Raw genomic sequence first — 6,062 nt, 5'->3', positions numbered from 1 at the left:
GGACTGGGACTACGGTAAGACGTCCTGAAGACCCCCAGGCACAGTGTCTCGAGCTTAACTAAAAACAAACAACCACAATGAGAACCTGTGACCAAAACCAGCAATATTAATATTTAAAATTTAGCACCTGGATTGAGATTAGGATTTCTGGGCTTCACATGGCCTATCCACTGTCTTCCTTGGGAGGGTCTCCGCTGCCGACTTCACATGCTGGACCCCTCATTCTCCATGCCTTATTCTTCCAGCTGGAACTCGTCCTTGTCCTGTTCTGTGCTCTCTGCTCTGAGTCTGTCAGAAGCCAAGCCGCAGAGCAGGCCTGGGGCTGAGGTGCTGTAACTGAGGCATCTATGACGTAAAAGTGAGGAGGGGTCACTCTCAGGGGCACACAAGTGCTATCTGCACATGATTAGAAGTCAGGGAAAAAAACCCAATGTGATGACAGATTTCCCCTGGCGTCATGGTGCAGTTTCTATGTTCTTGTTTTGCTCTTTAATTCTGGCCCAATCCTCCCATTGGGAGGATCGCCCTGACCTTCCAGCAGCAGGACACAGACTCTAAGATGGATTCCTAGGACTGGAAATGTTGTAAGCCTGGGCCATGGAGGAGGAGGAGGCAAGAGGGAGGAGGCTAAATGGTTCCACAGATAATGAAGAGGGGAGAGTGGATGGGATGGAGGCGGCTAACTATACAAGTCTGGTTGGGGGATATGTGTCATTTTGCAGTGTGTGTGTGTGTGTACTGAGTCTGGGGGTAAGGTGTTCTGGATGATTCTCCCGGGAGGACCAGTTCTGCTCTTGTTTCAGGCTGTCCCTGTTATTTTGCTGGCCACAAGCTTCCAGCTGGAAGTGTTTGAGTCTAGACACCTGAAGTCTACCCCAACACTCAAGTGCCAGGAATAAGAAACTAGAAAGCAGGAACCTGCAGGGGTCACTATGCATCATATTCAACCCTTCTCTGGATCCTTTCATTCGGGAAGCGTGGTTGCCTTGGACAGTCTGGGCTGGCTGGAGGACTCCAGATGGCGGCCCTGGGAGCCCTCCAGGAGTGGGCAGGACGGGTTTGGGGATGTGGCCTTTGCCAAAACGTCAAGGATTTGAGGCCTGAAAACTCAGACGACTCAGGAGGTAACGTGCAGCCACCAGCCTGAGAGGAGGGAGGCCAATACCAGGAGTCTGGTGTCACGGGGGTCCGTGGGAGAGAAAATTGCCCAGATGAGGCCTTAAACCCCCAGGGCTGCCAAGAATTGATTTTCCTTTCTTCCGGAAATGAAAGATTTTGAATATCATTCTTAGATGAAGCATACCAACCTCTCTGAGAGCTGCTTTCTCAAAGAGGGGCTGCTTAGCGCTCTAAAGAGCCAAGAACATCTGCAGAGCCCCCACTTTGAAGCCAGGTGAAGGAATCCAGCTGCTGGATTGAAGCGTGTTCAAACAGATGGGTGAGACCCTTGTCCTTTCGTACGTCAAAGGAGGCAAAAGGAAATTGTCTCTGAATTCCACCATGAACTCAGAATTTCTGTCCTGGAGAAAGTCATAAGAGGGTCAGAACACTGCCTCCCTTTGCCAGAAGGTGGTCTGATGTCTCTTACAGGCAGCCTGGGGAGGACAAGTTACTGAGGGTCATCGTTCCTCCCTCAACAATCCTGAGTTGACAGCGGCAGTTCGGGGGCCAGGCCAAGGGCTGGCAGCAACCCGGGGCCAGGGCGGCAGCTCCGCGATGCCTGTAGGAACCAGGCTCCTTCTGACGTCCTCCTCTGCTGCCCTTACTTAGCTTTTGTCCTCCCGGCGGCGGCCAGACAGCCTCTTCACTGTCTGCTTTTGTGTCTGCACTTCAGGCACAAAGAGAAGGGAGAGCGAAAGGCAAAAAGCAGAGGCTCATGCCAGCTAAGCCTGCTTTTTAAAATTTTTTAATTGAAGTATAGTCATTTTTAAATTTTGTAAATTGTGGTAAATACACATATAATGTATTTTAAAGCATATTGTTCAGTAGTAAGTATATTCACATTGTTGGGCAATCAATCTCCAGTTTCTTTTTATCTTGCAAAACTGAAACTCTGTACCCATTAATCAGTAACTCCTCATCTTCCCTCTCCCGGTCCTTGCAACCAGCATTCTGCTCGGTGTTCCCAGCATTTGACTACATTAGCTAGCTCATATAAATGGAACCGGACACTACTTGTCTTCTGTGGCTGCCTTTTTTCACTAAGTATAATGTCCTCAAGGTTCATCCATGTTGTAGCATGTGTCAGAATTTCCTTTCTTGTTAAGGATGAATAATGTTCCATTGTACACATTACCATATTTGATTTGCCCGCTCATTCATTAATGGATAATGGACTTGCTTTCACCTTTTGGCTACTGTGAGTAATGCTGCTATGAACATGGGTGTACCAACATCTCTGAGACCCTAATTTCGATTCCTTTGGATACACCCAGAAGTAGAACTGTTGGATCCTCTGGTAATTCTAGTTTTAGTGTTTTGAGGAACCACCGTGCTGTTTTCTATAGTGTCAGCCTGTTTCCCTCACAAAGGGCTTTCCCTGAAGCCCCAAGTGAGTTTTACTCCCATCTCGTTGGCCACATTAGATCACGTGACCACCTCTAGCTGCAAGGGAGTCTGAGGAAGGGTGCATTTTCAACTAGGCATAGAACAGACATTCTCTGATCTGAGGAGGTTCCTGTGTGCTGAGATGGTCACTCTAGCTGTCTGCGTCCAGGGCCAAGTGTCTGAGTCTCAGCTGAGCCTGTCCTATAGACGCTCTGTCTATCCCCTGCCCACACTGTTTGCCCTTTCTGGAGGGATCAGTGCCTCTTCAGCTGCTGCTTCCGGGGGTGAGAGCCAGTACTCGTATCTTTCCTTCCCATTTCTCTCAAGCAAGTACGATGCAAGTGTCCCCCAACCCCACACTATAAACTGACCTGTGCTGTTCCTTCACTGTCCATCAGGGCTGTTTGTGCCTCCCCTGCCAGCCTGTAAGTCCTCTGGGACAGGACCTGCATCACCACCACAGGGCACAAAGCACAGGACTGACTCTGGGTGAAGGGAAGGAAAGCACATTCCTCTAGATTTGTTCAAAGGCCCCCTCCAGGGCCCTGCTGCAGGGCTCCTGGGCCTCTCAGCGCAGGGGCCATCTCTCCCTGAGGTGCTCCTTCCCCAGGTTGTGGGGCCTCGTCGGGGCTACTTACCCTGAGACCCGGGAGGCCAGGCCCAGGCTGGACAGGGCCTGACAGAGCAGAGAGGAACAGTGTGGACTGGAGGGGAGGCTGATGACCCTCAGGGACTCTGGACTAGATGGCCTGGCCTTGATCCCCCCCACTCTCCGCCCCATCCCAAGGAGCAGTCAAACAGACACAGCCACTATTACACTTACATTCAGAAACACATGTGCACTTAGACTCAAATACAGATAGTTGCTCACAAGTGTTCACAAATACACACACCCATGCATCACTGCCCCACACACATGTCACAATTACGTTTGAAATCAGCACTTAAAATCAAGGGGGCAAATCTTGGTTCCACCACTTAATTGTTGGATATCCTCAAATAAGTTACCTAATCTCCTTGTGTCTTAATTCCTTTATTTGTGAAAATGAGGATAATAATTGCATTTACCTCACTGAGTTGTTGTGAAGATGAAATGAGATAAAAAGGTAAAGAGCTTAAAACAGCGGCTGACACATAGAGATGCCCTCATTTCCTAAGCCCTCTCCCACATTGGTGCTGCCACTTGGTAGTGGGCCTGGCCTGCAGCACAAGGTTGGAGTCCCTTTATCTCACTGAGCCTCAGTTTTTTCACCTGTAAACTGGGGATAACATTATCTGCCTGGTTGGGCTGTTGTGAGGATCTAAGGAGGCCCAACATGGAAAGCGCCTAGCCTCCACCCTGGCCCACAGGAAGCTGCCACACCTCAGCTGTTACTGTCTGTAAGGGACGGAGCGCAGGCCGGAGAACAGGTGCAGGGGCAGGATGTGCCAAGGCGTGGGCCTGACCCGCATCTCCTCCCAGGCTGGAGCTGGGTCCTGTAAGGCCAGAGCTGTGTCAGAGTTGCTCCCCTTTTTGGAGCCTGGGCTGGCCACTAGCCTGGCTTGGGACTGGGGCCGGGCTGGCCGGGTGGCCGTGGGTGGAAAGAAAAGAGGAAAACCAGCTCAGTGGAAATTACCCTGCGGTTGGCTCAGGCGCCCACGACACACTGTATTTATAGAGAGCTCCCTGCAGCTCTGAATGCCTCACAGTCGAGTTAACCCTTCGCAGGCCTCGGTACCAGCCTGGCGCTGGCAGAGAGCACTGGACTGGGGGTCAGGCGGCCAGATCTGAGCTCCAGCTCTGCCGCCAGCGGCCTGGAAGGGGAGTCGGGGCGGGCAGGGATCAGCCCCGCGCCCCTTCGCCGGAGCGCCCGCGGGGTCCGGCCGCGGCCAGGGGCGGTTCCGGGCCGCCGCCCCACGCGGCTGCCGCGGGGCCAATCCGGCCTCCGGGGCGCGGCCGCACCGCCCTTCCCGGCCCGCGGCTTCCTCCGGCCCGCCCCGCCCCTCGGGCTCCCGGGGCCGCCCCCGGCCCCCCCTTCGGGCCCGGCCCCGCGGCGGCGGCACCTCGGCAGCGCTCGGCCGCGTCCCCGAGGCCCGGGAGTCGGCGCGGCGCGGTGAGTGCTTGCGTGGCGGGCCCGGCGCGGGCGGGGGCGGCCTTTGTCTGCGGCCGAGCTGGGCCCCGCGCCGCCCACGCCCCCAGCCCTCTCCCCGGGGCCGGGCCGGCCTCCGCGCCGCCGGCACGGGGACCCCGGCTCTGGGGCCGCCGGGATCCAACCGCGCCCCGAGCCTGGCCTCGCCTTCCCTCCGGCCGGCGGGGCCTGGGGCGCTGTGGGACCTGCCCTCACCCGGAAAGACGCTGGAGCAGGCTGGCTGGGTGGTTGTGATCTGGAGGCCTGGGTGTGCAGGGGGACAGAGGCAGATGTCATTGTGTTGATTCTGGAAGGCTTCGTGAAGCCGCTAGCTGGAGCTGGGAGGGACGCGGAGGGTGGAGGGTGGGGGGCGGGCTGCGGAGGCTAACACCCTAACCTGACCACCAGCTCTGAGGAGCGGGAGCTGCCAGGGAGGGGAGGGGGAGTGGTTAGATAGGGGAGGGGGGTCCACGCTGCTTGGCCCCGAAGGATGGAGTGGGCGACTGGAGGACTGCCACATGCAGCAGTGGGCATGAGGGGGACAAATTCCGAGGACAGGCAGGGACAGCTGGCCTGGGTGAAGGGGTGAGTAGGTGTCGGGGGTGAGAGGCAGAACACGAGGGAGCAGGTGTGGGGCAGTCTGGGCTTGGAAACCTCAGGGAGATGGTGGGGAAGGAGGGGATGGAGAATGTGGTGGAGGGAAGGCGGGGGGGGGGGTGGGGGACCCAGGCTGGGGGCACACTAGAGCGGAGGGGATTGAATCCCAGTGTCCCAAGTTCTCAACTGCTGCTTAGCTAGCAAACTGGCAGGTCTGGGGCCTAAGGCAGTGAACTTCCAGAAAAGGGGATTTACTTCTAAGCCAAACCTGCCCTAATGAGAAATGTGTGATGGATGACTCAGATATGGATCCATCGCTGAAGAAAACATTAAGCAAACAGGAAAGCACAAATGACTGGGGAGTGGGGAGGGTTTGTTTGACTTAATTGAGAAAAACTATTTACCTTCAAATTGTACTTGGATAACTGTAAATGAATCTGATTTCACTATTAAATTAAGGCCCTAGGTCCTTTTCTTGCATGCCTGTCTTTAGCAGTTAGTTTCTATATTAGAAAGTAATGAAGCTTTTCCAAGAGAGTTCTTTATTTAGTTCAGCCTCCTCTCTGATTCTCTCTGGCCTCCCAGAAATCCCTAGGAAATCTGATGCCGTGCAGCCTTGCTTGTAGTCTGGGGGCCTGCACTTTAGGTGGGTGCTTTCGGAGGCTGAGGGAAATTGAAGTCTAAACATGTCTGATGGGTTGGGCTGATCTGAGTGGCAGCGTGGTGATCTAAGTGGAGAGGGGTGGAGGGCTCTGAGGCTGTGGGTATGAGTGGTGGCTCGCACTTCCAGCTCTTTTGGGAATAGGAATA

General features: G+C 54.7%; 1 protein-coding gene across 3 annotated transcripts in view; it reads left to right on the top strand.

Moving 5' to 3' along the window:
* The first annotated feature begins 4,509 nt into the window (after positions 1-4,509).
* The window catches only part of CD276 (CD276 molecule), a 32,703-nt gene continuing 31,150 nt past the window's right edge, over positions 4,510-6,062 (top strand). For 2 of the 3 annotated variants that reach the window (XR_012502756.1, XM_074354229.1), the window contains exon 1: positions 4,510-4,640. The gene's annotated coding sequence lies outside the window, so the exon portion shown is untranslated. The remainder of the gene's footprint in view (positions 4,641-6,062) is intronic. The other variant, XM_074354230.1, reaches the window with a different exon arrangement.

Source organism: Camelus bactrianus, chromosome 27 (genome assembly GCF_048773025.1).
Source record: "Camelus bactrianus isolate YW-2024 breed Bactrian camel chromosome 27, ASM4877302v1, whole genome shotgun sequence".
NCBI classification, from domain to species: Eukaryota; Metazoa; Chordata; class Mammalia; order Artiodactyla; family Camelidae; genus Camelus; species Camelus bactrianus.
The sequence above is the reverse complement of the archived record's forward strand: the minus strand, read 5'-3'. Positions and strand labels throughout refer to the sequence as shown.